Below are 24,721 nucleotides of genomic sequence, written 5' to 3'. Positions count from 1 at the left end.
TTATTATTTTTCCAAACTTTAATGATTCTGATATTTATAATTTAAGAATAATTTTTTTTTATATGAAAAAGTTTCGTGATCGAACATAAGTTACTTTATTGATTGAAGTGAATATAAATAGAGAATAAGTGTCATTAATTCCGAGAAAGTATCAAGATTAATGTTAATGACACAGAGAAATATTCTGTCATTATATTTAATATCGAAGCAGGCTTGCAAATTATTTTTTCTTTTTGCAAAAACATCTTGTTCTTTTTGTATAAATTTTTGTAAATTCTAATTTTTTCAATTAAATGTATATCCTTTATCTCTCACTTGTGCAAGTTTAATACCCTAAGCGACCATTGATTACTAGATATTAATTTATCATTTAATTTCTTATAACAAACACGTTTTTACATACATTTTTATTAACATAATTAACCATAATTCTTAATGATTATGCTGAAGGTAAATTATATTATACTATCATTATATTATATTCAAATATCATATTATTATATTATATGTATTAAGTTCTACTTTTATCACATTATATTATCCTGATACTTATTCTGATAATATTCTATAATATATAAAATAAAATAATAAGAATTTTCATAATATATATTTATTCAACTTATATATACAACTTAAGAAGTGAAATCTTATTTACTAAGAAAATAGCTTAAGAAGTGAAATCTTATTTACTGAGAATAGAAATAAAAAGAAAAACAGAAAAAGAAGATATGAATATGTATAAAAATATTCCCTTTATTCAAAATTTTATCCAAAGATTGTTCACAATTGAATATTAATTTTCTGAAAATTTAAAAAATTTTTATCGAGTAGAAAAATTTTACTCCAATTCCGAATTAATATCTGCATATTCAACTACTTCATTTTCATCATCAATATTTACGCACGCTTATTAAACCATTCCAATATCGGCACTCGCCATTTTCTCTAAATAATCTCTCGGTTGATGATTGTATAAATACACAACATAAAGTCTATTAGCAATGCAACCGTTCTTCAGTTAGAAAACGACACAAGGACGCAAGATTCGCGGCGCGAACCCGTGCAGGAAGTGGTCCGGTTGCGCTTATAAATAAGCACGAGAGCGAAGGAAGGGCGCGGCAATCCCACTCAGCGAGGATTAAAATTGATTTTGTGTTTATGAAATGTCGCGGATACCTTGGCACGATCCGCCGCCTCCGTTTCGTCGCCTGTGGCGAACTTCCACCTTCCGAGAATAGACCGCGACTCTTAATGCATTCAGGAAGACGGAAATCAACCGAGAGAGAGGATTCTTAGAATGGTTTCATCGTGAACGTGACAATCGTAATTGAGGATTTCTTCATAGTTTTTTTGAATTCTTAACAAGAATTGTAAAACGAGATAAAAGAAAGATAAGATGATATTTTATGGATTTGATAATTGATTTACATATGGATCTGCATATTTTTTTACGATTAAATGATGTAGTTGTAGATACATATGTAATCATATTATATATTATTAAATAATTTAAAATATAGAATATATATATATATATATATATTTATTTTAATCAAAATTTGCATCAAAGATTTTCTGATAGCAGGTTAAAGGAATCTTTAAAATTAATTAAACAGATAGAAAGTTGAAAATTTCATTTTTTAAAAGATAATATTAAAATTTTGATAAAGCAGAGATAGCAGATAGTAATAAAAGAAACGTTTAAAAAAAAAATAGATAACGATTAAATGACCGATTTTTAAATACATAATTTTTTCCAATTGAATACAGACAGATAATCATATCTAATTTAATGAATGCAATATAAATAATAAAAATTAAAAATAATAAATAATAATAAAAAATAATATAACGTATATTCCATTTTAATTAAAAAACAAGAAAAAAATAATGGTGATAACCAAAGACGTGTTAAAAACAGAATAGTGAAAAAAATGGATGCTAAAATAAACTATAATAAAAATATACATATATTTTCTATTTTAATTAAAAACAATATATATATATACACACACACACATATGACGAAAATTAAAAAGATATGAAAAAAAATGTGGAAAAAAATGGATGGTAAAGATCCATAGAATGAAGGAGAAGTATGGAAGCCGCTTTCTACTTTAGAAGCATTCACGCGGTACTTATTAACGAGTACGATCCGACCGCACGTCACTCAAGTACGTCGTTTTGCTGGATGAACTTTATAAACCGGCCCTGTCCGATATCGGAAATAGGCTCAGAGAACCGGCCGGCAGGCATTAACGTTGTGAATTTGGCGACTGCTTCATCCCCCCTACCTTTCACTCACCGACCTAACCTAACCCTATCCACCATTAACGATTCTCGATCGAGCTCCGTTCGTTAGGTTGTCCAGCAAGCCGTCGGATCACCGAGAATTATCGGAATGGCGGCAAGCTTGAAAAGATATTTAAATCTACTTCTCTACTTGGCCTGATATCTCGATACCATTATATATATATATGTATGTATATATTCGCAAACATTTATGTTCGAACGCCATACTAATATACATACCAATAAGAATTTTATAACGATTTCTAATTTCGAAGGAGCGGTTTTTTAAGTGTTTTAGAAGAATGTTACGGTGGGTCCCGTAATCGATTATCCTAACAGTGGGTCAGTTTCGAGCAGATGATTCTTGGATGCCGATTTAATAGCGATTGAATGAATAATAGTAGTTTGCAGTTGAAAGATTTATAATAATTGTGGATAGAAGATTGTAATAAGATGAAGGTTTAATGAAGGTATTAAATCGATTATGATTGAACTCGATTTAAATTTCCATGACAGAATATTTTTTTTTTATCATAAATTATAATTTCAAATGAAAATTTTGTTTTTAAACATTTCCAATTATAATTATTGTTATACAGTTTTATACGGTTATTAAAATTTACGAATACCTTTTAATTATCAAGAATAAATTTAAATTAGTATACACGGAACTTTCCTCTGCTATAAATTACAAAACTGTGAACATCGAATTAGATATCATTACAAACATCAAAATTTCGAACACGAGAAATGAAATTTAAAATTTATGTAAAATAACTAGAAAAATTGCTTTTGATTGAATCAAGATTTCAAGACCGCCCATAAAATCGTTTATCCGTATTCCATACAATACTGTTCGAACAATTCTCTGCCTCAAGGTATCAGTTTTAGATCCTGATTTCCTCCTCAAAAATATTTTCCTACGTTCTGTGTCTCATGAGAATATATCGAATCTCGTCGAAACACAATCTCATAAGTCTCGATAGATAAAAATTCTTTTCCATAAAAATATTCGATGCATATACGCAGGAAATGGATGATTCCGCGTGTGAGTCCTCTCTTGCGATCCGGCCTCAATTGTTGCATCCGCGACTCAAGTGGGGTAAGGATGGGAGGGGTGGGGGGAGAAGTCAAGGATGCACGGCCACGCGAACGGTTAGGATTCCAAGGAAGACCACTTGGTGTAATCTACGCCGGGACTTTTCTCCTGGAAGGGAATCAAACCGTTTTTCTCTTATCTTATTACGCTGAACATTATCTCCAGTGATCGGTTTCTCGATGGAAATTGTGTTATTGGGATCGTGTTCGAGACATGTATACCGAATTGAATTTGTCTCTTCTATTCTTAATTTGGATGAGTTTGGATACTTACTTGTATGTGTTGAATTGGTCTCTCAAGATCGTTAAAGAATTATACTTTCTTTGGCATATTATTTGATTATTCTATTTTTTCATAATTCATTATATTATACAAAAGATAATTTTTTATGCTCCTATAAGCTTGAAATAATCGTTCATTTTATAATTATAACAATTTATTAAAAGAATGTAATTCCATAATTCTTATATATTAAGAAAATATTATTTAATTTTAAATTTCATGGAATTATCTAAAAGGAATTTTTCTCGATTTTATTTTCGATGCAAACCAGCAATTTTCGTTATTTCCAAAACTCGTGTAGAAAAACTCAATTTCATAGTGAACACCCGGTAGATGAAACTTCATGAAACACGTGTCGTGACGCGCCGCTCTATCGGTAAACAGCTACACGAAAAATTGTAGAGTAGGCAAACTTGGAGAACAGGAGGCGAAGCGAGAATTCACAACTTCTCTGAAGACAGAAGGATCGATCGATCGGCTCCGTCCGGTCGCTCATTTTCTTTCTCTCTCTCTCTCATCCCCTAAGATTTTTCTTAACAGAGAATCTGTCCTCCTCCTTTTATCTCGCGCCGCTTCATTCTAAGTTCCGCTACCTCTACCATCTCTGATAGATGGAATCGTTTCGTTTCTCGTACTCTCTAACTCGGCTGAACGAGAGAACTGTCCAAGTGGCGGAAAAGACAGAGGGAAAAGAGAGAAGGAAACGAGAGAAGTTGGAAGAAGCCAATCTCAGAAATGAATATGACTCTTGCAAAATTCACGGAACAATCCGCGGGTCGCTCAATGTGGCTTGTTTGTCTGTTTGTTTGCGCGCCTATTTCCGCTTTCATTTATATGCACGCATATCGTCCAGTATGGCCACATGTAGCGGTCGACGAATGTGAATTGGTCGCATTGAACAAATCATTTTACGAAACGCGCATTGTGGACATGGCGAAAAGGAAAAAGATAAGGAAAAAAGTGATAGATGAAAATAAGTAAATATAAGATTTAATAAACATCGTTGGATTTTATATTTATAGGTTAGGTTCGTTTTCAAAATTAGATAGAAAATGAAAGAAATCATCTTTCATATTTCTTGATCTGAATTCTTTTTTTCTTTAATAACATTTTAAATTTGAAATGAATGAATTTAAGTAAAAAGATTTGTCGTTAAAAATTTAATATGATTTTATAATCGCGAAGTGATCAATTAAAAAAATATCAAAAATCTAGTTGACGAAACTTTTTTATTGGAATCTGGATTAGATATCAAAGGATATTTTCTATTATATATATTATTATATTACTAAATATTACGTTGATTTTATATTTTTTTAATCTATAACTTAATTCTTAAATCTTTATAATAATATTATCTTTATTATAATCACGTAAACACATCTAAACACATTATTTAAACCGAAAAAAAAAAAAATACAGAAGATGGAATTATAAACGAAAAAAGTACGCGTTTCTACGAAAGAAAAATCAACTTCTTTCACAACGAATTTTCTTACAATTTTTTATATTTTCATATACCTCTTTCTCTTTGATCTCGTCATTAATATCCAGAAATGCAATGTTAGGAACACTAATCACAATGCTGTTCTTATTGCTTCGTGTTACTGGTTTGATAAACTGATGGAAAAGCACGATACACGTGAAACAGGTCTAATCGTTTTTTCTCTTTTCGTTGAACGTGACAAGTATTATATAATTTTTTCGTAGCTAACTTGATAAACTCGTGCAAAATGGCCGATCTGATTGCCTAGTTGTTCTTTCCTTCGAATTCTTTCAACATTGTTGTTTTTATTTAGTCAAACATGTTTGACATGTTGTATATAAATGTATTATCGTGTGCACTTTCTATTTTTATTTCTTTCATGTATTAATAATAATTTGATGTATCGATGATAGACGCATCATGTTGTCGCATGAAATTCATATTACACTTATTAAATGAAAGATGACAACATCAGGCTAGTTTTATAATAAATATACGGAATATTTATATACAAGAGCCATTTAATTAATGATATTTATGTGATATTTTGTATTATTTATTAATTAAAATGCTTTTGATAGAACTTTTACGATAACTATTTCGAAAAATATCGTAATGAAAAATTTAATCAAATAATATGATAAAGAAATAATATTAACCAATAATATTGAATTTCATTAATTTTATCCAAGCTAACTTTATTATCCAGCCATTTAATTTTATAACCAATTTCTATATCTATTTTTAACGTGATATTGATATAATATTTTTAGTATCAAATATATATTTTTTGTATCAAATACCACAACGAATTAATTAATTCACTTTTAGTATCAATAACTATGATGAGATAATTGAAGAATAATCTATAGAAGAAATATAATGACTCTTAAATGAAAATATGAAACAACAATATTGAATAATACATTGACAGGTTTTAAATGTGCATTATTCTGTGTTTTCCGATAATCAATTCACTTCTTCAAATGCTCGAATATGTTTTGACGCTTGACCGATTTTACAATGCCGCTATATTTCTTCCATCAACGACTTGTGCATTGCATTCCATTTTCAAGCACAGGATTTTATCTTCATTCAAAACAACGAATATCACAAGAGAGAAGAACTCTCTTATTTGAAAAAGATAAATTAACTTGAATATACAGGATATCTCAAAAGATATATCGAAAAATTTTATTAATATATTTGATAGGTTATTCTAAATGATATTTTATATATAAATGAATATTTTATATATTATAGGTTTTGATCTATTCGTTTTTAATTTATTTTAAAAAATAAATTCTATATAATAGTATATAATTGAAATAGATATATAATTTTTAAATAATTTTTTATATTTTTTATCTTTTTGTATTTATATAAGCTGAAGATGTTCGAAATAACTCTAATAAATCGTCTCTAATAAATATAAAAAACGAAGAATGAATCTATATTTGCATTCAAATTGTAATCAAAGTTAAATTTTGAATCAATTTTTTTATTCAGTTATGTGAAAACAAAAATGCACGTCAATGATAATTCAGAGACACACAAAAAATTAATATAAATAATATGCTGCAAGTGACGACATCAACAAAATTATTAGAATAACTAGTAGAGCAACGATTATTAAAATTTCTATAATCAAATTAAAAATCTATGTTGTATGCATTATTTTTTATTGTCGAAATAATCAAACATACTAGTAAAATTATTCGATTTCTTTCTGGGATCGTATATATTTTATCCTGTATATATTTTATCCTATAATCCTGTATATATTTTATACCTACATTTCTTCAAGTATCAAAAATTTAATGAAAATTTATTTATCATTTATTCGTTTTCACTTTTGCGTCATAATTTTCTTATTAAGAAATGACACGAGAGGGCGTACGGTCAACTATGCGAATAACTTTCCATATGTAAACACACAAACAAATTTACACGGATATTTTTAGTAAAAAAAATTACACAAAATAATCACACACATACTCACATCAATATTCACTTACATACACTATTCTCTCTAATGACGAGATTATACATATGATTCATCGATGGACAGCAGTAACCACGTATCAATAGGCAGATCAATTTCTTCGATTGTTGAAAGTCATTTCGACTGAACGGATAATAGGCCAGGTTAGAATATGTGGAACGATCAAAGCGGGTGTTAAAACGAACGACAACGAAAGTGTTGCTTCGTCATTTTACGGTCGGCTAGCGATAAGGTAACGTAGTTCGAAAACCGCGTCGATGTATCTTTCAAACACGCCATGATTCGCCAAGACACCGGAACGATCTGGAAACGATGTGGGCTGGAAGAATATGGTTCTGTCGCTGGCCGATAGATCGCGGTCGATAACAACATGGCTGTCTTATCTAAATTGCTATGAAACTATAAAACGCGTATCACGATATTGGGTAAAATGAGAAATGTAAAATTTTTGTGTTTATGAGATCTGGATAAGCAAGCGTATATAATAAATGGGACCAGGAAGAAAATATACTTTAAAAAGAAAAATTGATATGAAAAGCAGTAATATCACAGCGTTATATTATAGAAGCATAAAATGAGAGTCGTAAAACTAGTATGACATGTGAATAAGAAAATAAAATATTGCGTACAGAATCGGAAAGAATCTGACGTTAAAATATTACAAAAAAATTGAATAATAAAATTATATAAAAATAAATGTATGTCATGTTAATTTAGATGAAACGTGAAAAATAATTATATGAATTAGAAATTTGTATGAAAAAAGGCGCGCAACAAATTTTCACAGTTAAGGAAGGCAATATCAAGCGAATGCAACAGATAGGGAGCACGTTCTTAGGGCAGGAAAGAGGGTATTAAACTTGTAAGAAGTCAAAAAACCGAGTAAAAAACCAAGTTCCATCCTCTCGAAAGGGCAAAAGCCAGAAGGGAGACAAGAGTGTCCGACAAAGACACGTGAACAATGATCCAAAGTGAGACGAAGACAAAAGCCTGGAGGTACCACTTGCCCTGGTCCTCTACGAAGCTGTCGAAGTGGAGGGTGTAAGGAGGAGGCGGAAGTGCAGCGGATCGAGAGAAGAGCAATCGTGGGTACCAAAAGCGAGAGAGAACGAACGAGCACACGAACGTGGAAAACCTCTCGCCAAAGTGGAACATCGGTGTAGCAATACAATGAAATACCCGTACAACGACGACGAGGAGGAGTAGGAAAACGAAGAAGGCATTCGTAAATGGAATAGAATTTCAGGGCGAGACAGGTTCAAGGCAACCGCGAACCGAGTGCAGCTACGTATTTTCGATCTAATAAGAGAAGGAGAAATAAAAAAAAAAAAAAAAAAAAAAAAATAAATGAGGAAGAAAAAGGAAAGAAGAGGAGTGGACCACGCGAGGCGACATAGAAAAAAGGTGGACCGAGACGCGTGGTAGAAGCAGCCGATACATAACTAGCCCGTAGTTAGCTGGCGGCGATTGGTCGAACGACCCAAAAAGGGTTGGATTTTCGAGAGAGCAGCGTGGCGTAAAGGGTGGAGCGCTCGAGGACGCTCGAGACCGCTCGAGTCTCGGTGTAGCCAGCGTATGTGCTACGCGATCTACGCGTTCCTGGGACCGAATCGGGGTGGGGGAGGGATTCGAGAGGGGGGATAAGAAGAGGGACAGGGAAGAGAAAAAGGAAACAAAGTGAAGGAAAAGGAAGGAAAGAGCGGTTGGGAGTAAGTACACGCTAGGCTTTGCTCCGCTCGAGTGTACTTCTTTCTCCTCTTTCCTTCTCCTCTTTTCTCTTCCTTTCTCTATTTCACTGTACACTACTCTTCTCTTCTCTCGTCTCTTACCCTCTCGATGACTACTAAGGGACCCAACAGCAAGCGTACCAGCCTCGAGCTTGTTTCCCACAAGCTTCGGCTCGAAAGCTTGTTAGAGAGATTCGCCATTTTTTCCAACCCCTCTCGCCACCCCTTCACTCCTCCCTCAACCGAGCGGGGCACCCTCCTTTGCCCCTACCTCTCCGTGAGCGCACGTACACCTCTTGTACACCGCCTCCTATGTCGTGGCCCCCTTTTTTTTCTCTCTTCCCATAAGCCAGAGAAGAGGAATCGGGAGCAGTCTCCACTCGACAAAAGGTCGACCACGAAAAATCGAGCTATCGGGCAAATCAAGAGCACCCTCCATCTTCCACTACTTTTTTCTCCTCCCCCCTCCTTCCCTCCCGTTGTGTATACTTCATTTCTTCTTTTTCCTTTTTTTTCACCTCTCCTCCGCCTATCTCACCGCTTCCTTCTCGATTTAAATCCTCACGCATTACGCCCCAGTTACCGCGATTTCTCTCCATCCTTGCACACTCTTCTTCTACTTCTCTGGCAGAGGGAACTTCACCGATTCGAGCGAGAACAATGAGGAACGAACAATGATTGAGGGAGAGAAAGCAGTCAGAAATGGAACGCGAGGGGGTTAGAACAGTTCATTGAGGGTAAAAAAGAAGGAACAAGCGGGTAGGGAAAGAGGGAAGGAGAAACGAAGGGGAAAAAAAGGAAGAAAATAGAAAACTGGAGGAACGCGGAGGACACGGTCATTTCTTTTTCTCTTTTTCTCCCTCCATCGTTTCTTTCGCGATTTTCTCGTGCTCGAATACGGTATAGATTGGTTCGACAAAGGGGAGGGAGGAACAACAACAACGATGGAACATTCTTTCTGAACGTCGTACTTCTCCTCTTTTCGTTCCACGTCGTTCGACCGTGAGTCACGGAAAAGAACGGAAATCACCTTGGCATGAAAAAAGGGGAAAGGGAAAAAAAAAAAAAAAGAAAGGACACCCCATGGAGAACGGCGTATACGCACCGAGTAATGGCTACCTCGGACAGAGCCTCAGGCCTTCGGTTACCTGTACCTACAAGTATGTACCTAAGTATGTACCTCGTATCTACCAATTTATGTATAATGATAGGTGTGTATATATATATATATATATAATAATAACAATATAATACATATTAAAATGTTATATCGTCTCCTTCATGCCAAAAGCAACAACATGCAATTCGATAATTTATGGATATTTATATTTTAAACAATATAGGATTTCATTATTTTATTAATTATCAAAATCTATATTTTTGACATACGTAGTATTTATTTCAGAATTTAATTTCATTATAAAATATCATTTTACTTTCAGTCTCGAATTAAATTAAAATTAAAAATAAAAGTTTATTCTATATATATATTTATTCAAAAAGAATAAATAATTTGCACAACGAAGGAAACAATATAATATTATATAGAATTTTATGATTGGATGGAGATTTATATCAGTAATTCCTATTGGTTAAATATGTCAATGATGTTTCTATTGATGTTAATTTTCTATTGAAATCTTCGCGCATGCTCTTTAGGTTCAATATATCAATCGATCTTGGTATATCGTGAACAAATATATATTGGTAAACAGATTAAGAATTTTTTTTAAGAATATTTGGACATAGTTCGTTCAACAATGTTCCAATTTTTTGTAAGAAAAGAATTTATCATCGATAAAAGGAAATTAGGTTAAGTGAAATGAAGAAAGTCATTTTTCACACCGAAGATAATAACAAGTTTATCTCAATCATAAATTTATTAGAATTAAATTATGCTGTATAAGCGTGAAAATAATTTTTTTTTTTTTTTTTAATAACAGTTAATATATTTAGATAAATATCATTCGAGTTAAAAATTCGGCCTAATCTTTCGAATCTTTCCTTATAATATATATCGCTATAAATAAGGGTGGAAATAAAAAAGAGTCTTCTTAATATATAAATGCATTCCAACAAATCCGGTTATTAAACAAAAATCAAAATACTCAATCACTTCCACTGACTAAAACTACTAAAAAGCTCATATATTCGTCCATCGTTCAAGACTAAAATCTATATTTACTTATCTCGTAAGCAAGCAATACTCAAAAGAAGGGTGGTAGGTCAGAGAAAAAAGATCCCAACATCTACCTGCCTAGTAGCCTTTCTATAATATTCTACCAGAAAAAACGGAACAGCCAATGGGTCTTGGTTTTCCACTATCGTAATCGAGTCAGGTCAAACGATCGAATGAGGCTAAAAAAAATTCGAATAGACGAAGAAGCTTTGTAAGAAATATCTTCGAATCGTTCAGAGAATCTCTCATCATCCAAGTCTCGAGTAAAATCGAATCGAGTTCTCTGAGGCAGATTATTACACATAAATACTCACGAAAATGGAAAAATACAAAAACGACTTTGAATATAAGAAAAAAAAATGAATCGAATAAAAATCGATTCCTAATTCTGATTTTACAAACTATTTTCAAAAAATATTTATCAACTTGAATATATTTTTATATTTTAATGACGTATCCATTTGATTTGATATTTTCTAAATGATTTTTTTTTTTATCACGAAAAAATTTCTTTTATACATAAGAATTTAAAGAAATTGATTGAAGCAGAATAATTTACTTGTTCTCGAAAAAATTATTAAATAATTAAATTTTAATGAATTACATATTTATAAAAATAATGGTTAATAAATATTTTCTTATATATTTAAAAAAGAAAGTAATTAATTTTAATTCGGTTTAATTTTGTTTTTCAATTTATTTTCGATATAACAAATCTCAAAGAGATTGAAAGAAATAACACGTACGAAATCAAAATTTAAATGAAGCGATGGAGGAAATGAAATGTCGTATTGCGACAAAATTTGGTATCCTTTTTTCCATTTTCTTTTTCCCTTTTTTCTTGTTTTGGACGAAAAATATATATCACGGTGGTATAATAATTAATGCGTATCATTCCGACGTGCCAATCTTTCACGTTATTCCTTCTCCTGTTGATGTATCGAGCAATTATGCTTATAGAGCGTGTAGAGTAGTTCACCGTGTAATGCTCGCCGTGAATGAATACAAATTGATGTTTCTGAAGTACAAATTACATTCGTTCGAATATTTCTTTAAGAAATCGAGATTTAATGATCGATAATCAAAATTTCATTTAGTTATGGGAGAAAAACTTATTGTATCCTTATTGTGTATAAAATAATATTAAAATTAACGCTAAAAAAACAAGATTTACAATAAGAAATTTATATATTGTATATTTATATAAAAGAACATAATATATAGTAGCTATACTTTGTACTTACATATCTTTATTTTCCATCATGTTCTAGATTTTATTTTTATATTTTTTGTATTAAAATCTTATGTATCCATTTAATACAATGACACATAATATATCTATTTAAATGTAATTAACTAATATTTAAATTGCATCTAATAACTATAATAATGATATGTAAATACTTTTTACAACCATTATAAAATTTCAAACAATAAATTTTCTCATTTTCACGTGAATAAACAATTCTCTCACTAATTGAACGAAAAAAAAAAGAAGAAGAAGAAGAAGAAGAAGAAGGAGGAGGAAGAAAAAGGAGAATAAAGAAAAACAGAAAATTTGTAAAAAAAAAAAAAAAATATTGACGCCTCTTAAACAAAGAATCTCAAAGAACACCCCTCCACTCCATTCCACCTCTTGCAAAAATAGAAGAAAAAAACAGAAGCCGCGAGAGAGTAAATCCACTCCTTACCCAAACCTACAACCCTTAATCCACCCTTCTTGGACAAAAAGGAGGGAGGGAGGGAAAGGAGGGAAAAACAAATCAGAAAAAAGAAAAAAGGCACCAACAAGAGGGTCCCGCGTGGCCAAATAAATGCGTACGCGGAATCATGAGCGGCATCATTACACCCAGGCGAAGGAGGGTGTCTACTAACTTGTCCATTAATATTAAAGAAGTGAGGTGCAGCCGTGCGAGGGGTTACAGGACGTGGCCAGAATGCACGGGGATAGATTTAGCATCGCGAAACGCGTGTTAAACAACACACGTTCACGTTCCACACGCGTGTATCGTAATCGTAAACGTGGACGTGTGTGTCCTCGCTTAATCTTTGAAAGGTCGTGGTTGTATCCGAGAGTCAGGTAGGCACAGGCTAAAATATTTTTATTAATATGTCGAAAGAGAATTATGACAAAGAGTAACTATTATACGATGCATTAAGATTTTAATTATACACTGTTCATGGACGAATGTAAAATTTGTTTATACTGCGTATTGTGATAAGCTATTGTGTTGAGTCAATTGAAGATTGCGAGTAATTTACAAATATATTAAATCTTTTCACTGTATCGTCAATTTTTTTTCTTTCTTCTTCTTTTTTTTTTTTTTCACGTTACGTTAATATTTATGTATTAAACTATGTTATGTTTATTGAAACATTTATGCATGTTTAATTATTAAAATATTCTTTTATGTTCGATTATTTAACAAGCTTGTACACATTTCGAACATGTTTTAATTAAACAACAATCTTACATTATATCTTTTTGGATAATTTAGATGATTACAAATTTGATAATTATAAATTGATATTTATTAATAAAATATATTTTTCGTGTATTCGTATTGAATTCGTTTGGCAGAAAAATTAATTGTTTGTATAAATTTTTTTCCAAACAATTTTCACAAATTTCATGTATTTTTCGAAAACATCGCCTTCTTGAGATTTAAATAAAGGAGCAATGTTTTCGAAAAGATACTAGTTGAAGGGGTTGATTTTGACGGCAACTTATGCACGCGTTTTACGAAGATATCCTTCGAGAGTCCAACAATGCGTACTGTACAAGAATTTTTCTCGATGTATAATGGCAAAGATCATTGAGTACAATTGTGAAAGAGTAAGTAAATGTGACAAAATTGTTCAATGATTGATTCTATATGTATGTCTTATATTTTTTGAACCAGTAATACAAATTATTAGATAAATTTATTAATTGTTTATTAATGAAATTTTTAAAATATCCTTAAAATTTTCATTAAATTCAACAATACTTTTGCTAAAACAAACTAATATAACCTAATAATAAATTTATAATAAATTATTTCTTCAATTCTAAAAAAAATTTTAAATATCTCAAGAATATGTTATGTAAAAGCAAGAAAAATTTATTATTATCTTTCAAATAATTCTTGAACGTCCCTTCGAAAAAACAAAAATCATCTTTTACACACAAATTTACTTAATATTCTACAGATCATTTCTATTATCAACAACAATTATCAACGATCATCGTATCACCTTTGCAAACGAATATCTAAAAAGAAGCTTTTCTCAAATGACATCATAAAAAGAGGAATCATTTCTTAAAACTCACGAATTCCGCTCAAAAAAACTTTAATAAGAAAAATAAACAAATCACAAAAGATTAAAAAAAAAAAAGAAAAAAAAGAAAATTTACGCGCGTCTAAAATGAAAGGAACAATTTTTCAACGTGTGTCATAGTGATCGTTTAAATGGCAAAGAGACAAACAAATTGTCAATGAGGGATTAAAGAATCCTCGTGCATTTGGCAGGTGGTTAAGCACTCGACGAGGTATGTATGGACACGTATTACCCATGCTCGTATACACACAATTGAACATAGACGTGACACACACGTGCATGTGAGCACGCACACGCGTGTAGAAACGACCATACGCAGGCACACGCACACACGCGCGCATACGCGGGCACACGGACAGACTAAACGGATGATGCAGCACGTGGGCCGCGATCTTTTCGAAATAATTTAGGGGACGGAATCTCCCCGTACATACACGCATCTGCACGGAGTTATTTATGATGGATTAGGCGAGGATTTAAGCCACGACTAATTTATGTCAGGCCACGGGATTGTCGACTCTCGACGATCTTCTCTTCAACCCCCCTCCCTCCCCCTCATTCCACCAGGTTCGAGCGGGAGTATAACCTCATCACCGTGAAATATTTAATTGTAAGTGAACCGAAAATTCTAATTTCAAACCGACCGAAAAATCTTACAAAGTGAATTGACCGCATTAAGCGCATTTTTCTCTCTTTTTTTTTAAAACTAGTTTCCTATTATTATATTATTTGTTTATAGATTGTAAAATAATAGATCAATCTTGTTTTAATGTATTGACGAGAGAAGAAACACGCTTTTAAGATAAAAAAAATTACATGAAATTATCAAAAAAAAAAAAAAATAGCTTGTATGCATAGTATTTGAAATAAAAAGAACAAAAGCGCAAAATTTGTTTTTACTCTTAGGAACAAAAAAAAAAAAAAAAGAAAATACAGTTACAGCCAAATTTTAAAATCGATAAAAACGCGCGAATAAAGGATAGAATTAAAAGTATTTATAATTAATCGCAGTTTATAAAATTATACAACTTTTAACGTTTGTAATCATTTTACGAACTAAAATGATGAAAAAAAGTTGACACCGTTAATGAGTTAATCTCCGATCACCAAAGAACCCTCATTCCTTTTTCTCCCTCTAGTTCCCCTACCTGTTTCGTGATCCAAACAGATTCGCGTTTCTTTGACCCCTAGATCCGTCTAGCCTTTCCACGAACAGTCCAGATCGGGCATGAAATTTAACATGAATAGAGAAGGAGCATGGCGGCGACAACGACTTGACTCTGCACCCTTCCCCGCCGTGTGCGTCCCCTGTATTATTCAGGCCGCCATTATTGGACCCCTTGGTCCGGCTGCGCGACACGCTCTCGCCCCCGCGGGACAACGCAATTGCATCTGCTCGGAATGAGAGTGGTCGTATAAGAGACGGAGAGAGTGACGGAGAGCAAGTGAGATGGAACAAAGTGATTGGAGCGAGGAGTGTGCGGCTGGCCACGGGCGCAACGAGACCCGTATAAGGATGGAGGAACACAGATCGGCCGTTTAAACCCTCGCAAACCCTGCTACGTATCTAGTTATTTAAGTTCGCCGCGGATAAAAGGAGAGAGCGTGTAATTTATGGCCAGCGTGGATACACCGTCCAAGGGGGTGAGAAACCGAGGGAAGAGAAGACGGAATAAAAATGAGACGATGCCCGGCAACGGTAGAAGAAGAAGAAGAAGAAGAAGAAAAGTGGTGGCAGTGACGGCCGGTAGTGGGGAGAATTGAATGGAGTGGGGATACGGAAGTAGCCGAAGTCGAACGGTAGCTACTATGATTGGGATGCGTTTTCCTTCTTCTCGCGTCGAAAGTATTCGTTCGTATTAAGAACAGTCCTGTTCCATTTGTGGGATCGATCAATTCTGAGTAATTAAAGTAATATTGGTAGCATCGATTACCATTTTTTCCTTATCAAATTAATGATAATTATTAGTTGCTATTTTCTAGACCGAAGTGACAACGATTAGAAATTGGATTTACCATAACGACTCTAATAATAGAAAGTTCGTTTATTCGTGCATAGCAAATACTGTATTTTCACCTTTCTATTTTATTTGAAATCGCATATATTTTTGGCCAGAAGTAAGCAATTTCAACGGAAGCAGGAAACAAAAGCGTTAATTTCTAACAGGTTCAATTTTGCCGGTCAGTTTCGAGTCATTGTAGCGAGAAATATCGGATCCATGGAGAGCTGAGGTTAGCACGCGTCCAAACAACGTAATTAAAAGTTTCGTGTGCCACTAGCCTCGATAAACTCTCGTCGGTCCCAAGTCAATAGACGAGAGCTCGGGTTGGTTAATTACTCGCCGAAATGTGCGTTCTTACAGAAATAATTAGCCGCAGCGTGTGCGCGTGCAAACAATCAAGGGAACGAGGAAAACATCAGCGGTGAACTTGCGGCCATTGCTACGTCGTAATAACTCGTCGAAAAACTCAACCAACCGGATATAATGCGTGATGACCATTCGGCGGCTCGTTTCTTCCACAATTCTCTTCAGCGTTATTGCAAATTGAACAAAGTAAAATTTCTCTATATATTTTTCCTATTCACCGTTATTTAAATATTCATTTATTATATTATATTATAAAATATTACGTTTAACATATTATTATAAGTAAAAGAAACGTAAAGGGGAAGCAAATCTTCTATCTAAATATTATTTAATTTAAAATACGATTAAATAAATTGATCGAAGATAATTATTAAAAATATTTTTTCTTTTTTTTTTGGAAATTGACTAATGAGCAATATCGTGTCATCATTTTAAAAATTATATCACAAATATTTTCCGATATTATTGTTTCTCTGCGAGAGAGAGAGAGAGAGAGAGAGAGAGAGAAGAAAAGAGAAAACGAAAAGAAAAATTGATACAGTCAGTGCGAATAGAGGAAGCAGCAGCAAGAGACTATTGACGAGGCACACTTGTTGAACGCGTGGTTTATCTTCGACCATAGATCACTCAGGCTCCACCATTTCTCCTCTTATACGTATGCGCTCTCCTTTTCTTAGTCATTTCCTTTTCCGCTAACTTGCCGTATAACTTGCTCAGGCACGTCTTTGGAGGATGCTCGTGCCAATATCCACTATTTATGACAAAAGACATGCAATTCGTGGATATTTCTCAAATGGAATTTATTCTATTATTTCTTTTATCCACTTTCAGTTGTTACCTACAATTGGTCATGAAATTATTCATATTCCCTCAGCTTTCGTATGGGTTTCGTGTTTGTTGCTTGATATATGTTGATTTTTGCGTGGATTTTAATTAAATGAAAAATAATAATTTAATACAAGAAAATATTACAATTCTAAAGATTGCCAGTTGAAATGATATAAATATTTGCAAAGAAGATATTTTAATTAAAACTTAGTTAATAAAAAGCATTATGATTGCACGAATCCCTCTTTCATAATTTTAATTATTCTTATTGTTAAAAAAAATAACAATCCAAGATCATTATGTCGCAATTATGACAATTATCATTTCGTATAATTATATATTTAATATGAGAAAAATGGGCAACTAGATCAAAGATATCACAATCCCATGGATGATTACTTTCCAAAGAGTTACATACTGTTATCATTCGGCATAAGAGAGATAGAATTCGATGCGCACAGATTGTATCGATGATTTCTAGAATTGTATCTAGCTCTAGATATAATTAGAAAATAACAGTGTAGCTATAATAAAACTATAATTATTATAATTAAAAAAAGAAAAAAATGACTACTCAACGACACGAAAATTATTCCAATTCAGAAAGGGATAAAATAAAGAACGCAATAAAATAAGATTGTGTTATTGCAATCGAATAAGAATTGCTCTTCAAAATGAAACTAAGAAATGGCGAGAATTAGTGAGAAATCAATGGGAAATTACAAAAGTGATCGGGTAGCATTTTTCTGGAATCTTATTCACGTACCACGATGTCGTTAAGAGAATGGATCCCGTGAAGGAATCGGCGGCGGAATGCCAAAGGAAATTACGAATTACTAAAACGATATATGGCGTCGACGTGTGCGACGACATCGTGCCATTGCGTATATACGTACACCTAACGGATTGATGCGAAACAAGTTTCTTAGCGTCTTCCCATTCAGATCTGACATTTAACATTTCTCGTCATAATTGTCATGACGGCCGTAGACCGTCAATTTTCCATTAAAAAAAAAATATTTCTCTCTTGTGAAAATTTTCTCGTAGTATGATTAATTTTCATTTGCTCGATCCTTACATAACAACTTTGAATCGTCGTTAATTGAATAATAATAGGATAGTGCACAGCCTCTTAAAATTAAATTTCCTAATAAAACACTGCGAAGTGTAACAGTTAATGTTAATCCCACTGAATTATATTCAAGTACTAAAATTTAAATGTAATAAACAATCTGATTGTTCTATCATTATTTTATAGGACTTTTTTTTTTTTTAAATATAATAATTCATTCAAAGGATAATTATTGATTTGAAATTCGTTCGAAGATTATCTTTCTTTCAGAAAACTAAAAACGGATATTTTATTGAAAATGAAAAAAAGAAAAATTCCCTTCTCAGTAAACACGAATTTTCATTATATAGCAATATACAGACAATTTATCTGGTTGCAATTATAAATCTAACTAACCCAAATATACGTAGACAAAATTATACCATTGTCAACTACGAAGAAAAAAAAGGGGGGAGAGGAGAGAGAGAGAGAGAGAGAGAGAGAGAGAGAAAACGAACAAAATAATGGTTTACACGTAATGAGAATAGCTAGTTTGGAAGAAAAGCAACGGTGATTTCGAGGAAAAGTAAGAGAAGGAAAGAGAGAGAGGATCGGAACAAAAACCAGAAATAAAGAAACGTATCGTAGCGATGTTCTGGCGAAGGAAGAGAGAGAGACAGAGGCGGAGAGGGAGAGTCGTAACCTTCCCTGAGAGCTGGCCTCTTCGTTATGACAATATATCTGGGACCCGAAGGAAACATTGGCCGAGAAATCCTGAAGGTATGCTCCGAAAGCTTGCGCCACGGCGGTCTCCTTTGTCGGAGATTCTTCGAGCGAGAGGAAGAAGCCGTGCGTAGAAGAGGGCACAGCCTAACCCCCTCTCCACGTCGTTGGGCCGCGAAAAACGAGAAGTAGGTATAGACGTTAAATAAAGCAGAACAGCTATCAGGTTTTCCTCCCTGTTCCTCAAGTTGGTTGAAATCGGTGTTTTTTTCAATCTTTTTCGAGTTCCAACCCCTCTCTCTTTTAATATTGAAATAACTTATAATCAAGATATATGTGAAATAGAAAAAAAATTAATACAATTTGTGTTTTTGAATTAAAAATAACATTCTGAATAACTGTGAATGTTTATGCAAAATTTAAATGTTATGGACAAAATATTATAAAGTATAGGTACGATTACGAGAAGAATAAGATTAATTTCCATTTAATCTCTATTTCTTTAAACTGTATTTACAAAAATTTTATTTCGTATAAATATACCTGGCCTAATAATCTTGTTGTTCCATTTTTTGTTGCATAAACAAGTTATCGAGCTTATAATTTCTACTAGGAATTAAAAAATTTATTTGTTATATTATATTATATTTAAGAAGATAGTTTTGCAGATACTTTATTCAAGGATATTAAAAATAAATTTTATATTATATTACTTATGATATGCACATTAATTTTCATTATTTTTAGAATAGAAAAACTCTTGTGATTCATAGACTATTGATTTAATAAAGATAAAACTTATATAAAAAATCAAATGCATGGCAATCTCTCAGACTCCTTGAAATAAATAAGTTTTAAAAGTCATTAATTAAAAATGACACCAATAACTTCTTTTTACGGCTTTGGAATCACCAATTTCATTGAAACAAGCAAGGATAATAAGACAGTTACGTTCAAGAAAAAATATTAAAACCAATTTACTTTCAATAAAAAATCGGACAAATTGCATATTATTATGTATATTTATTTTTTTTTTTTTTTGGAATTTTTAACTTATTTTTGAATAATATAACAGCACACAAAATTACATTACATCAAATGAAATGAAATTGAATTAAATTTAAATTTTAATATACATAATATATTCAATTTCTTATAATAAAATTTTTTTTAAACATTCTTTTTTAATCTATAATTATATTCAATTTTTATAAAACTTTAATTCGATCTCGTTTCGTACGAAGAATATTCTCCATTCTGTCAAGAATCAGAATCGAGAGAATACTCGTCCTTAAAATTAAATTTGATATTAATAGCTATACAATACTCGTCTAATCAAAGCAATGCTCTGTGAATGTTTAACTGAAAAGTTTACATGAAAATTCACTCTACACTTTTATCTATCCTGTTTCGATTGGCTCGATTCGATATTGGAACAGCGTGAATAGCATTCTTCAAACAACTTGTTACAATTGTATATCTACACGATAGAACGCTGCGAGAATCGATTTCGCGATCTTAATTGCCGAGCAAATTACACCTACTGGAAGAATTCTACGACTGCTTTAACCAGAACAATTTTAGATCACTAGACTGGAACTGAATCCGATCAGAACTGTATATACGTCATGAAGAAATGACAATTTTTTGTATTGTGACGAATATATTCTTTGTTAAGATAAATATTTAATATACAGGTTAATAAAGCATTATTGTATTCGTGATCTTCGAAACTTCGGCCATACGATTGATAGAAAATGAAGATACTCAGAGCTTCTTATGATGTTAAAGGTTCCGCATATATTATTCTCTCGGATCGTTACCTTAACTGGCATTCGTGATTTTTGCAGTGACTTACAATAGCAAGGAGAAAGCGAAGGGATTGGTGCAACTTTTTCCTTATGGTAAAGCATACCGTGTTTGCTTTTTATCAAAGTATATTCGTCTAACACGAATTTTAATCGTTAGCTTGATAAAGAGGTCAATAATTGAATGAGTAATAATTGTCTATGGATGGAAACATATCACTAACTAATTATAATATAACATATTATAATAATAAATAGGAATAGATTGCATAGAAAATAAAGCAATAACAATAATACGATTTATATGATATTATGATATTAATAAGCATTTATACTTATAAATAAAAATAACGATAATAATATTCGATATAATAAATACGAGAACTAAACATACTTTTCGATAAAGAATATCATTTCACTTTATGCAAATAATAAAATTTTGTTACGAAAACAAGATGAATCTTGGATTTGTTACGCTTGTAAGCCAAGGTAATCTACTATTGCTTCAAGAGAACGTAGTTTACTATTCTTGCTAGTGCAAGGCAGTTTCACATTGTTACTAATGGTGCCATAGTCAGAATATCGAATAATATTTATAGATCCTCTTATAATAAAAATAAAATTTTAAACAAAAAGTATCTAGCGTATCCAATATATAAAAATCATAAGAACAAGAACTATTTATATATAATAATTCGTATGATGATGTAAAAAAAAAAAAAAAAAAAAATAACCAAAAATCTATTCAATCTCGAGCAAATCGATTTTTAAAAGTAATTTTATCTACGAAAGTTTATGTTATGTTCTCCTCTCGAGACTTATTAATCAAGCAACGAATCCAAACACTCTTATCGGATCATGCGAAAGCAAATGGTCAGCTATATCTGCCAGACGACCGACGTATTTACTTCCATTACTTTAAGGGCTGAAAAGAACGGTTCCTTTTTCGAGGGAACCTGTTATTGCCAATATTCGTTCGTTTTTATGAGAAACGAAACTGCTTATATACGTTTTGGTATTATATACTTTTTATGTATAACCGTATAAAAAAGATATGGATAGAGGAAAAAGAATGATACATGAGGATAATTTTAACTACGTCTTATATTGCTACCTCTTTTGTCATAGAATGGCCGCTTCGATTTTCAATAAAATGATCGTATCACTGCCTCGCGGGAAACACAGACTCACTATTCAACTTTATCCTATTGAATGTCACGAGAAGGCATGGTTTGAAGTTCGATAGGTTATCCCATCGAAAACATCGCGAACTAATTCGTCGACGTAAGAGCGCGCTTCGTTCGCTTTTTCCCCCTCCATCGTACACAAATCGCGACGTCGACGTCGTATCTATATAGAAAGTTTGCACGAGTTATTTGCGTTAAACTGATAGATTCTCTTCTTTGCCATGGACGATCGTATAAAATGACGTACAAGACGGTCGAATATAGTCAAATTAAGCTTATGAAATGAAACAACGACCTCCAAGGGGATAAAAGATTGAAAGAGAGAAAATGTAAGAAGGATCAACGTTCGAGAGATGCAATCGTGCAATTTAATAGCGAAATGTGCTACTCTCGTTCGGTCGTTAATACGAATTTTAATCGCTAGTCGTAAAGAGATCGCGCGTTCGAATATCTCAAGGAGGGGATTCGCACGTTCAAGCAATAAAGATGCTTTTATTAAATCTTGTTCACGGTCGATACTTTGCCCCGTCTTATCTTCCTCTCTTGCTTTTGTTCCTACGCCACACTAAAAACCTCGATGGTTTACGACATACCATTCGTCCTGTGTCCCTTTATGGTGATCGTGACGACTGAAAGGACAGCACCGATGTATCCTGTAATATCATTTCCGTCGTATGACGCGGATTCTCTTGCCGACGGATAAGACGTAAATGAACGTTCCTTAATATCAAACTGGTTTGTTTAATGACTCTGTGCACATTCTTTTTTTTTTTTTTTTTTTTCTTTTTTTTTTCTTTTTGACGTATGCCGTTATGCGGCATCGAAGCGATTTTAACAGTACGTGCATATTATAAAACACGAAGTGCCGTTCGTTTCATCACGGAAATATTATTTTATGATGATAAATATTTGAATAAAAAGCCTATCGTATTACTAGTTGTCTGTACTACACATCTCGCCACAACGTGACAGTTATATAGACAAATCACGTGTTCGGTACACGCTTATTAGATACATGTCAACGTACATCTCGTTCGAGGTATTTAAGGAATGCCATCCAATGAAAACCGCTTGACGTTGTAACCTTCTCCTATCTTTCGCATATCACGATCTCCCTTTACGCATTTCAGACAAAAGAATACATATATAAGTATATACATATGCGGATGACACGTTAGAACGACTGACAACAGATGAACTTTCAAACAATGCTAATAATATTCCATCGTAGCAACATATTTCAATAACAACGCGTTACAACAACAGTAAAAATGTTTACGACACAACTTGGATGATTATCTTCCAAAAATCGTATAATAATACGGATCAAGAGGAATTCGATTCGAGAAATCAGAATCGGCTGAAGATGGCACCGGCTAAGTGGACGAGATTGAGAGGATGGAAGACTAACAGGCGCGACTTAATGCGAATTATTAAGCGTTTGTAGCTCACGCATCGCGTGTTCTGAGCAAGATAAAGCAGAGGCGCGAGATGGTGTATACATATACCGGAAGGCTGGTGCCGCCAGCGGAGCCGATTAATCGGCCTGGGAACCAGTTTGTTGGAAATAAAATCTGCTCGATGGAATTGTTGCTTGGCCATAGGACGTCAACGTGCCTTCTTTTAAAAGTGTGGCCCCTGCAGGGACGCATCGACAGCACCGCCGCGCTTCTTCGGGCGCATCCTCTGTTGGCGTATCACAGCTATCATCGGGGCTTCCCCGATCGTGATGTCATGTGCGATCGAAAGGGATTCTTTGCCTATAAACCACTTTAAACGGGCCAATTTTTACGTCTCTTTATTTAAAATCTTCTTATCTTGTCATCGTGTTTTATCCTTTTTTCATATTTTTGATGTTGGTAATTAATATAATGGCAATAAAAGTCGTGAAAATTGTATAGATATTAAAAATCGATGATTGATAATAAGAAATTTAATTTCAATATAAAAGTAGATGTTAAAATATATTTCTGTTTTTAATTAAATTAATTAATATATGCATATGTATAAAAAATTCTTATGTTATATTATTTCTTTGTGTTCATTTTGTAAACAAGAGATAAATGAGAAAAATAAAAAGATTAATTTTATTATTTCTTGTATGTAATAAAAATGGATTGAATAGAGTTTTTAAATTTATTTCTTAAAACGATTTTTTCGTTATAATCTTTTGAATCAATCTTTTATTTTATTCACTTTATACGAGAATAGTTCAAAACAATATTCAATGATGTTGATATAATATAAGAATATAAAAATATATAATGCAAGAATACATTATTATTTTGCATTCTTTAATGAATTTAATAGCTATAGAAGCTATAGAATTTAATAATCAAATTATGCCAAATTTATGCAATTTAT

At 32.6% G+C, this 24,721-nt stretch overlaps 1 protein-coding gene and 1 long non-coding RNA gene across 2 annotated transcripts in view; one reads left to right on the top strand and one right to left on the bottom strand.

Annotated features, from left to right (window-relative positions):
- LOC100865071 (protein Wnt-4) overlaps positions 1–24,721 on the bottom strand; it is a 65,933-nt gene that overhangs the window by 38,892 nt on the left and 2,320 nt on the right. The gene's annotated exons all lie outside the window — the stretch shown is intronic.
- LOC147656925 (uncharacterized) lies at positions 2,255–2,796 on the top strand. Its single transcript, XR_015293490.1, has 2 exons — positions 2,255–2,479; positions 2,568–2,796. It is a non-coding gene; the product is annotated as an uncharacterized LOC147656925 (long non-coding RNA).

The sequence above is a fragment of the Apis florea genome, unplaced genomic scaffold (genome assembly GCF_048593485.1).
Source record: "Apis florea isolate Af1SG1 unplaced genomic scaffold, ASM4859348v1 contig_3493_pilon, whole genome shotgun sequence".
Lineage (NCBI taxonomy): Eukaryota > Metazoa > Arthropoda > Insecta > Hymenoptera > Apidae > Apis > Apis florea.
The sequence above is the reverse complement of the archived record's forward strand: the minus strand, read 5'-3'. Positions and strand labels throughout refer to the sequence as shown.